General features: G+C 45.5%; 1 long non-coding RNA gene across 2 annotated transcripts in view; it reads right to left on the reverse strand.

Moving 5' to 3' along the window:
- Positions 1-10,316, reverse strand: part of LOC110340911 — a 49,960-nt gene extending 39,644 nt beyond the window's left edge. For both annotated transcript variants that reach the window (XR_005874298.1, XR_005874299.1), the window contains exons 1-2: positions 10,190-10,316; positions 9,907-10,015 (exon numbers count right to left, since the gene is read on the reverse strand). This is a non-coding gene — a long non-coding RNA (uncharacterized LOC110340911). The remainder of the gene's footprint in view (positions 1-9,906; positions 10,016-10,189) is intronic.
- Between the last annotated feature and the right edge of the window lie 1,338 nt (positions 10,317-11,654).

The following is an 11,654-nucleotide window of genomic DNA, read 5'->3' on the forward strand; positions in this document are numbered from 1 at the left end:
GTGTGTGTGTGTGTGTATGTGTGTGCATACACACGCATGCAGATATATCTCAGAGCTATTATGTCTTTAGTTTCAAACTTTTAAAATACGCCAAATATTACTATTTGACCCACCTATGTTTGCCTCCTTTGTATACAAGTGTTGCATTTATACTATACTGTGATATGGCAAGTAAGCAAAACTTTGTCTGAATGAAAAAAAAGAAGCAATACTTAACTTGAAACTATTTTATTTATCTGCTTGTTTGTTTATTTATTTAATTTTATACTGGACAGAATTCAGTTGGTAAACAAGCGTGAGGACCTGAATTCCAAGCCCAGAGCCCATGTAAGAGCTCCAGGTATGGTAGCTGGTGAGTGTAATCTCAGCATAGAGGAGGCAAAGACAAGAGGCTCCCTGGGGTTCATCTACCATCCAGTCTAGACTACTTAGTGAGCCAATGAGAGAGCCTGTCTCAAAGGAGGTAGACTGTGTACCTGAGATAGCACCAGACACTGTCCTCTGGCTTCTATACACTTGCATACACAATTTCCCCACACTTACATATACACATATATACACATGATGATTTTACTGTGAATCACACACACACACACACACACACACACACACACACACATACACACATACACACACTTCCTTGGAGCTCTCCAAATTCAAGATTGAGGCTCCTTCCTCAAGAGTCTTTCCCATTTGGAGTGCTACCTCCATGTCACAGGGAGAACATCAGCCTCAGACATTGTTGTTGAACCATGGGCTCTCTCTATAGACCAGGTTGGCCTGGCACTCACTATGTAAACCAGGCTGATCTTGGACTAAGTGGAGATCTCCCTGCCTCTGATTCCCAAGTGGTGAGATTCAAGGTGAGGTGTACCAAGTCCAGCCTCATTTTTTCCTTTTTCTTTTTCCTTTTTTTTTAAAAGTCTCATTACAGCAAGCTCTGTTTTGGTATCAACCATGCCAAACAAGAAAAAATACCACCTTGAGTCTCTTGAGTTCTTTAGTAAAAGAAACAAGTTTGGGTTTGTTTGTTTGTTTGTTTTAACTCAAAATTTCAGGCCACCCACAATGGAGTTGTCTTGCGAGAGTGTAAAGTTCCCTATGAGGAATGAAGGGGACCCTGAGCCTCAAGTCTAGAACCAGGTGAGCACTTTCTTTGTCTAGCCTACCCACATTTAGCAACACTGCTGTGGACAAGTCAGCTGACACATCCCTTCTACATCATGAGGGAAGGATAGAAACAAGCACAACTTTTTTGTACATCAGTACCTTGCTGGTGATGTTCACTGGACAAACCCTGTAGACTCTGCATCCTGCTGAGAGGATGCATACAATGAAGATGATCCCCCATCGAGCCATGATGGATGGTGAAAGACAGAAAAAAGATCAAGCAGAAGCAAAAGAATGAAAAACTTCTAAGAGTTATAACTCAGTGTCCTAGGCACACTTCCTGTCAACTCCTCTCCTTCCCCTCTCCACTCCCATCTCCAATTTGTTTGGTTTTATTTTGTGTGTGTGTGTGTGTGTGTGTGTGTGTGTGTGTGTGTGTGTGTGTGTGTGCCCACATGTGCAGGGGATTAGACGACAATCTCATGTGTTATTCCTCAGGTATTGTCTACTTTATTTCATTTTATTGAGGCAAGGTCACTTGTTGACCTAGAACTCTCTGTGTGGACCAGATTGGCCATACAGGAATCTCAGAGTCTGCCTGCCTCAGTTCCCCCCAGTGCCAGCACTTCAAGTCTCCCTTTTCTCCTAAGGGCTCAGAATCCAACTCAGACCCTTCCAGTTGCAAAGCAAACACTTTACTAATTTATTCCCAAATTCATTCATTCATTTGATGTGGTGTGTGTATGAGAGAGAGAGAGAGAGAGAGAGAGAGAGAGAGAGAGAGAGAGAGAGAGAAACACTGGGTACCCTGCTCCATCACTCTCTAGCATACTTCCTTGACACAGGGTCTCCTCAATGAACTTAGAGCTGGGCCGCAAGCTCCAGTAATTCTCTGTCCCCACTCTCTGAAGATACAATCATTCAGCTACATCTAACTTTTTACCTGGGTCCTGGGGATTTGAACTGAGGTCCTCATGCTTACATGGCAAGTACTCCTATCCAATGGAGCATTTCCCAGCCCTCAGTTTACTTACTTTTATTTAATTAATGAGATAGTTTTATTATGGTGCTGAAGACAGCGCTCACAGCTTTGCACATGGTATGTGGCACTGAGTCACATCCCAGGCCCCTCCAGGTCCCTAGTTTCTATTCTCGCGCCATGTGTCAGGCCCTGCCACTCAGGCTACAGTTAATGACTCTAAAGCACTGTCACTGTCCAGTGACACATAGAGTGTGAGGTTCCCACAGCCTGTGACTTGGGTGATATGAAGTCCCATCTAATCCTTATGAGGCCAGCTCTTAGCAGAGCAAGAAAAAATAGTCATAACAGCGTCATCCTCACCTAAGCAGACTAGGCAGCCTAACTGTAAACCTAACATAAGTCACTCCACTTCTAGGGGCCATAGGCTCATCTAGGAACACACCAGAGGAGCAAAGTCCTTCCAGTTACTAAAATGTCTCAAGGGCCTTCTAGGCTAAAACAATGACTCAAACACATTGCACCAGCATCAAACAGTGGAAAGACTATTCCTAGGCAGCTGGAGAGATGGCTCAGCAGTTAAAGCACCTGCTGGTCTGGCAGAGGACCTGAGTTTGGTTCCCATCACCCATGACAAGAGCAACTGGGTGACTCTAGCTCCTGGAGTCTGACATCTTCTGGCCTCTTCAGACACCTACCTCTACACGCCCACATAGAGACACATGCGGATACAGGTAGTTGTTAAAGATAAAAATAAATCTTTTAAAAATGTATTCAGAAGGCCAGCTATGGTGGTTCTGTGGAAACTGAGGCAGGAAGATCAAGAGGGATGGGGGAAACACACACACACACACACACACACACACACACACACACACACACATGAATCATCTCTTGGCCAGGTGTAGTGGAACCCTTGTAATCCCAGCACTTGGAGAGATGAGGTGAGAGTCTCAAGTTCAAGGACAGCCTGACCTATGCAACAAGATCCTGTCTCAAAAAGTAAATAAATACCTTTGGTACCTTAAGCACAATCCTGCGGCCCTGCCTACTCACTTGCTCCAGGAAGTGTTCATATGCTACTGTCCATGGGAACTCTTACTCTGTTTCATCATTCCATTTGTTTGTTTATTTGTGTGTGTATGTGTGTGTGTGTATCTGAGCATTCATGCTCATATCCATGTGTGTTCGGGTGCTGTGGAGGTCAGGCATCAACCTCAAGATGCTGGCTATTTTTTTTTTGATATAGGGTCTGGCTGGCCTATAACTCAACAAGTGGGCTTGGGTGGCTTGCCAGGGGACCCAGAGATCCGACCATCTCCACTTCACAGTGCTGTGCATTTAACCAAGAGCTGTCACATCACACCGACTTCCCTTACTGGGGATGAAACCTGGGCCCTCATGCTTCACCGACTGAGCTGTCTCCCCAAGCCCTGGCTTCGTCTTGTTTTAATGAGAATTTTGTTCTAAATCAGATGCTGTCTAAAGGAGTCAGCCTGTGTTAACTGTCCTGAGTGGGGAGGCAGGGGCTGGGCAGAGAAGTTGAGTCTGTCCTGGAGGCAGACAGAAGGAGCCATGCAACTGTTGAGCCATGTCAAATCTGGGAGTGTATATGAGACCCCCAACAAATGCCCTTGCGTCTTTTGCAAGCCCTCAGACATTCCAGGCCACCAGGCTGATCAAACCAATTTAACGGGGCTAGGGGTGAGGGCGAGCTCAGATTTGCCTGACGTTAGGCTGTGTCTGGCTTGCAGAGTGGTACATTTCTCAGTGACACCACCGCAGTGAAAGGAGAATTAAGGAAGAATGCAAGCTGAAGACTACATTCATTTGCTGCTGCTATATGATCCCAGCAGGCTCTTCCTGTTCCAGCCTAGATGACCCCCAATCTCTACTCTCCCAGACCCCATTAAAATGAGAGGGCTATTCTTTGACTCACTGTGTCCCTAACAATGCCAGATATGTGCGGCAGACAAAGAGGCTTAATATTGACCCCAGGAGAAACTCATAGACCATTGAGGGCAGACAGACTTGGAAATGCACCCTAAAAGGCTCAAGGTGTCCCTCTGCAGTCTGAGTGAGGTAATCCTCGAGGACAATGTGTCATGACCCTGTGACAAAGTCTGACACATCACTTTGCCATAGACCTCACTACCCTCTATTGCCTCTGGGCCAAGATCCACCATTCACAGTGCTAACCCTGTTCTCTCATCTGCTTGCTGCTCCTTTGCTGAGATGCAAGACAACATCTAGATTAACTTTCCCAGGGCAAGCAGACTGTCATGATTATACATTAGCTTTACATGGTCTGGAAATAAAGAGAATAATAGGTACCTTGTAAACATGGCCAAATTTTTGACATTGCAAGCACAAAATTGTTATCTACAAAGTTTAAACTAGAGAGCCAACAAGACATCTCAGAAGACCTGACCACCTGAGTTCAATCCTGGGAGTCACATGGTGGAAGGGGAGATTCATTCCTGAAAGTTGTCTTCTTATATCCTACACACACACACACACACACACACACACACACACACACACACACACACACACACACACACACGATAGATAGATAGATAGATAGATAGATAGATAGATAGATATAATGTGTACAAAAATGTTAAGTTCTCACTAAAGTAACAAATTTGGGGTGGGAAGTTAAAAAAAACTCAATGTTTTAAGTAAGTTTACAATTTGGTGTTGGGCCGAATCCATAGTCATCCTTGGTCACATGCATGTCCCAGGATGGACACATGTGTTAGACACTTCCCACACCCTCCCAAGCTTCATAACACTCTTGAACACACTTTTCCTCTGTCCTACATGGTGGTTCAAGGTTGTCCGTGTCACAAATTCATTGTGAAAATAAGCCCTCAGAACACTGACCAACAAAAATCATTACTGTTCCAATCAGAAGTAATGATGCAGTGCAGACTAACACCTAAATCTGTCAGCAATCATGGGGACCTGAGCTTGAGACCCTGAGTCTATGTTAAAAGCCGGGTGTGGTAGAATACTAGTCATCCAAGTACTGGGGAGGCAGAAAACAGGCAGATCCCTGGCGCTAGCTGACCAGCCAATCTTGCCCTGTGGTGAACTCCAGATTATGTGAGAGACCTTTCCTAAAAGATTAAAGTGTGGGACCAGTGAGGTGACTCAGCTGCTAATGAAGGCTCTTGCCACCAAGCCTAATGAACTGAGTTCAACCCTTGGGCCCCACGTGGAGAAAGGAAACAGTCAACAATTCCAAGTTGTCCTCTGATATCCATGGGCATGCTGTGGTGCACATCCACATATAAAAAAATAAATGCAGCTCAAAAACTGTTAAGAAGGAAGAAATCAACTCAACTGTGGACCAAAATACTCAAAAATAGTCACAGGGTGTTATGTATCAAGGCCTAAGGAGAGGCAGCTGAGCCTTATACTGAGTGTCTACACTCCAAGGATGGAAGAGAAGGCCTCCAAAAATAGCTGTCACAAAAGGAGCATCTGATGGCCTTTTGGAAAGAGCAACTAGAAGGTAGAACTAAATTCAGACACACACAGTTCTGGCTAACGCCTCGTAGGCGGTCATGAGTTAGGTAGTAGGTCTGTAGGTCAGTAGGTCGTTTCAGTGGTCAACAGCAGCCTGGTGCCTTCCTCAGAGGGCTGACATTTTATCCTGGAGAGGTCAGAACTACCCCAATTCAGGAGCTCTCTGTTTTGCTTATCGCTATGTGGCCCAATAAAGACTGAATAGGGTGTGATTCTGGTCCTGACACAGACCTCCTTGTGCCCAACACTCCCTCTCCACCACATCATCTCACAGTGCTACCATCCTGAACCCTCCCACTCTCTCAGACATCAGGGGAAAAGTCTATAAAATGCTAACCCTGAATCACCTGCTGCTTTTGCTGTACTCCTAGGCCGGCTTCCATTTGCTCACTGCAGAGAAGCACAAAGAAGTCAATGTGTTGAAGCCACTTTCAGGTAGGCTCCCTGCCTTCTACATACTAACAGTGGGCTGGGGTTCAGCAAGTAAGGGTGCTCCCTGCCACATCTGACAATCTGAGTTCCACCCACATGTACACACATACACATGCATACACACATACAAATATATATACATAGTGGGGAAAGGGGTTATAAAAAACAAGCCTGTAACTGGAGTATATGATTGTTTGCTAAGACCCTATGATTAGGAGAAGAGGCATCAAGTCAAGTGGTGAACATACAGCATCAGATGTACCATAGCCCATCTATCCCTACACAGACCCAAACATCTCCCCAGCAATACCAAACACCATCTGCTAAAATTGAAAACCCTCCTCCAAAACCTGTTAAGTTCAGTGCCGGCTCAGGCAGCATAATACATACCAAAATACAAGTCTACTATAGGTCCCTGGCATCTTCAGCAAGCCTGCCTCACCTAGCGAGCCCCTGCCCCACCTGTCCAGCGCATGTCGAGCATCCTGCCAGAGAACCAAAAGCCCCATAGAAAAGAAGTGGGTACAGAGTGTTTGTCTAGCACACCCAAAACCTGGTTCTACCCAGGCAGCACTGTATAAACCATGCATGGTGCTTCAAATCTGTAATCACAGCACTCAGGAGGTGGCAGCAGAAGGATTATGAATTCAAGGTCATCCTCCATTCCTTGCTGAGTTTGAGAACAGCCTGGAATCCCTGAGATCTTGGAGGACTGGGGGAGAGTGTGTTTTTCGCCAAGTAAGAGTTACAGCTTGGTAACCCAGAGCTTGAATTAGGTGAGACGTGTCTGAAGGACCCCACTGGTATTTTTCTTAAGAAAGTTGCATTAAACAGTTGAATTAACATAGACCGACTAAATTGACATGGTTCTGGTTTGCCTATTTGGGGGGGGGCAAATAGCGAGAGCCCAGACTTTGAGAGTTTAGCAGTGATTTTTGGTAACAAAAATCCGAATGAGGAATTTGTGCCTTCCCCAAACCAAGTTCATATGATTTGATAAATTTTTAGTCAAGCCCCTTAGGCTGCATTTGGTCTCAAATGACTGTTCTGCTAGAAGTCCGGGTCTAGACTGAGAAATTGCACAGGAAGAACCAGAGGACCCCCGTCTTGCTAACACTGGATCTTCTCACCATCCGGAAATTCTCTTCCGGGCTGTAAGTAGCTGAAAAACCAGCCTCCATTCTTAAATTCCAGGCAAGAAAGACCTCTCCCTTCTCTTGATGAACCTGATACTTGCAGGCTCTGTGCAGTTTGTGTGATATGTAACACGTATTGGGACCTCTAATCCTAAATGTAACAGGCATCTGGAAAGGGTAATTCTTCACTAATCTTTTTACATTTATTGCCTCTGCTGTCTGGGAGTACTCAATTCTAACAAATCCAGTTCAAGCCTTAAAATCGCCCATTTACATCGTTTGCGGATCTTACTATATTTTCAATGGAATCCAGTTATTTATTTGATGAAGAACAAGCTTTGTCTGGCCAGACATCTATACTTCATCCAAAATGTATCTTAGAACTTGTTCCTAAGCTTTTCTATAAATTAAATTGAAAGTTCATCATTTTTTTGATCCAATTGTTAGGGTGTAGATGAGGCAGGTCTGGAAATATAGAGAAATAACTGTATGAAATTTTAATTGTCTATCTGGAAGTAATGATAAATGTTTGATGAGATAGTAATGAGACATGGGGGGAGATGTTAATGAATGTGTGTGACATGAAGAGTTTAAATAAAGGAAGCAGAGGAATTGCTCAGTAGATGCTGTCACTATACACATGTTTGCTACGGCATTTTGGAAGTGAACTAAAAGGTATCCCATGGCTAGTACTACAGTCGGGATAATATTGTGTTTGCCTGTAATGGAGACAAAGACCTTTGCATAATTTTCCCCTGAGAAAAGTATCACCAAAATGACTTCTGGGTCCCTGTGGGTCTGGATTCCTGTGCTTGAGATGGCTTGGGGTTCTTGTGTCTCTGGGAACTGGTTTCTGTTTTCCTATTGTTACTGATAAGAGGGTGTCAGACACAGGGAACAAGGATAGTATAAGATGCCTGGTCACTGATGTTATCAGCCAGGATTGGCCCCAACTTATTTTGACAAAAATTAATGTTGTTTTCCTTTTACAGTCGGGTTGTTTACTTGGAAAAACACTATATAATTAAAACCATTCTATAAGTTATAAGAACAGAAAAGAGGACTGGAGCTCCCAGATCCATTGCTGGGGGTGGCTGTTTTGTTCAGACAAGAACGTGTTGTTTGCAGAAGACAACAGAATTGTCCCCCACAGCCCTTCACCACACCACCTTCCCATAGACTTCAGGAGGTCTTAACTCTAGGCAGGATTTGAGGACAATATTCAAAAAGAAAGACAGAACCAGGAAAAGGAGAGGTGGGAGGGAATCTTAGAGACACCTGGGGCCACAGATCACACACACCCGGGCCAGGCCTCAGCAAACATCAACGCCTTGAGTGAGAATAGCGTACTGGGCTAGAGGGACAGGGAGAAGAGCTTTAAACAGAGAGCTGAACTTTCTCTTACTGTCTTTGAAAGTACCAAAGGGACTCTTTCGTGACCAGGGATAATGACATCCTGCCAGAGCAAGGTTGAGTCCTAAGAGAGTCACCTGTCACCAGCTGCTTCCAGCTTTGAGCACATCAAGCACTCTGCAGAGATTATCACACTTAATCCCAACAGCCTGACAGAGCTACTTTCACCCTTATTTTACAGATGAAATAACCCAGGCCCAAAATCACCAAGCCAGTAAGTGGTAGGACCAGGGTCAAATTCCAGACTTCCCTCGATACCCGTGGCTTCTCCCCTCCCCCGACAGTTCCCTGTGTTCTTTGGGGGTAACATTCCTTGCTACCCGAGCAGAACAGAGATGGAGCATCTTGGGAGCCCTGAATGCTTACCCCCTTGAACATCTGCTGGACAGAGGCCCCTGAGCCTCAGATGGAGAGTGGAGGAACCACTGCACACGGTTTCTCTAACTCTGCTGGGTTAGGGTTAGGAAACCAAGGCCTGAGAGACAGGGAAGGAAGAATGTGCTCTTTGCTCAACGCCCAGCTTAGAAGATTTCATTTGTTCATTCCTTTGTGGCCGACTCTATGAGGTCCAGGTGAATTGTGCCTGAAGGTTTCTGCTTACACCATTCGAATGGAGGCTGGATGGGAGCAGAAAAGAAGGAAAAGGAACAAAGAATGAAAAAGAAAAGGGGGAATGATTGTGCACAAACAGAAGCAAAGCAAGGACTCCATTTGAACTGCCTGTAACAGGCTCAGAGGCCACAAGCCAAGGTTCTTACGGAAGCAAGCGCCTCAAAATACACTATTGCAACTTTATGTATCCACTTTGTAATTTGTACTTAACAGACAGCTATGTAGGCCACCTCCCGGCTCCTCTGATTCCCCACTTAAGAGTTGAGCTCCTGGCTCTGAGATAGGTCTCAAAGTGACTCTCTCCCACCTCACCACCTCCAAATCTTGTGATACCAGCAGTTGACCCAAGGATTGATGTAGACCTTCCAACTCAAACTGTGTCTAAAGCAAATAGGGCCTATAAGCTGCCAGAAGTTGTAGCCCAAGGCCTAGGCTGCAGGAAGACTGAAGTCTGGGTCCTGAAAGTGAGTTGAGAGGCTCGCTTCCCTCCAGGCCTGCTTAATTCTGTCCCAAAATACATCTGCCAGCCCTGTAGCCAGGCTTCCCCCGGCTCTGAAAACACAAGCTGGGTGGTGGGAAGGTCCTAATTTAAAACTGTTGCCTAGTGTCCTCCTAAGCCATACCCAACTCTAAAAGAGAAGAAGAAGAAGAAGAAAGAAGAAGAGAGGGGAAAAAAAAAACTCTCACCATTCAGGCAACAGCTGGAAGGCTTGGCTGAATGGCGCACTTCAATGTGGAAGGTCACAGGATACTGATCTAAGCACTGAGGAGGCTTGCTCACCCAACTGTTGACACTCTGTAAACGGGACAGGCGGGGCCGGTGTGGGCATCTGAGGAAGGAAGTCCCCAACCCCACCCCCAACCACAGAAAGAATAGGAAGCAACTTCTATTCAACACTCACAGGGGTGCCCCGGGGGCCCCCTCCACCCTGGCTAAAGCCACCAAGCCTGTTCCCTGCCTCCAAGTTACCTTGTATTATAACAGGATTAAAGTATATTTAGCTCATCCATTAGCATATTTGAGCCCCCATTTTGGTCTACTTAAGGCTTCCGGTAGCCTTTGATCAGGTTTGCGTTCTGCTGGTCAACAGAAGAACCCCTGCACGCCCTGTGTGGGGGGAGGAGAGGAGACAGTCCGACTGTGAAATTCCCGGAATGCTCCAATATTCTATTGTTTTTCTTAAACAGCCCAGTTTACACCCAGAGTTGTGGGGGGGATGTCGAGAACCAATAATAATTAGGTCTTAGTCGGAAGAGGAGAGAAAGGATTTGTGCTCTCCTAAGAAAAGGCGGGGAGGGGGAAACCCTATAATTTCTACAGTGTCTGCCTTTTTATTGCTTTCATTTGCATATAAATTAAATCCATATTGTAGCTTTAAGGCAAGCGGGGCTTAGAATTCCACACAGCCTGGGGTCCTATTGTCTTACAGCCAGTTCTAGGCGGTGGGAGCAAAATGAAAGGGAAGGGCCAGGCTCGGGAAAGAGAAAGTCAGTTCTGTAACGTTTTTAATTGCTTGTTTGTTTTCTCCACCAATTACAGGCAAATTAATATTTAAACTTTGGGAGGCTGTAAGGAAAATGCTTACAATGTTAAGTCGGAGTCCAGGTTGGGGGGGGGGCGTGCTTTGGTCCTGCAGCTAAGATTTCGATGCAGTGAAATTAAAAAAAAAAACAGCATCACAGAACTTGTTTTCCTTTCTTCTCTCATCAGCACACTGAGAATCAATGGCAATTCCACAGTGATGTGGGGGTAGGGAGTGCCAATTGCCCTGGTAGGGTCCTGGCTAGGCTTGGACATTGCTTGGCTCTCCGCTGAACACACACTTGCACCTGCCTGTGCCATACCAGGGAGGGCTTTTGGCATGCTAGGCGGCAGACCACTGTATGTGTGCTACGCCGCCCCGCCAATGATACAGGAAGAGTGACCCTAGACTAATACTAAAGAGCTTGGCCCAGGAGCTTTCAGATTCCTGGTAAAACTGGTCTCACAAACCCCCACACATTACTGTAGCAAATGCATCAACACAGAAGTAGTGAAAGAAATGTCTGAAAAGGGTGCAGAGGTCAGGAACATGCCACGAAAAGTCCTTCATGCTTGTACCCTAAAAAACACTCCCGGCCCTGGGGATGTAGTTCAACGGCAAAGAACTTGCACACACCACATGAGCAAACACACACACACACACACACACAGGACCACAAACATTAGAGTAAGCAGTGGGCTTGGGAAGGACCACCTCTTTGGAGTTTTAGTCTGATCCATTCATAGAAAGAATACAGAGAACTTCCAGATAAAAAGGTAACTACGCAGCTGTGCAAATGGCTTAGTGTGTGATGTGTAAAGGTACTTGCAGCCAAGTCTGACAATTTAAGTTCCATCCCCAGGCCCAACATGCTGGAAGAAAAGAACCAATTTCTAGAGCCAGTTCCTGAAA

Source organism: Mesocricetus auratus, unplaced genomic scaffold (assembly GCF_017639785.1).
Source record: "Mesocricetus auratus isolate SY011 unplaced genomic scaffold, BCM_Maur_2.0 Super-Scaffold_100676, whole genome shotgun sequence".
Taxonomy (NCBI): domain Eukaryota; kingdom Metazoa; phylum Chordata; class Mammalia; order Rodentia; family Cricetidae; genus Mesocricetus; species Mesocricetus auratus.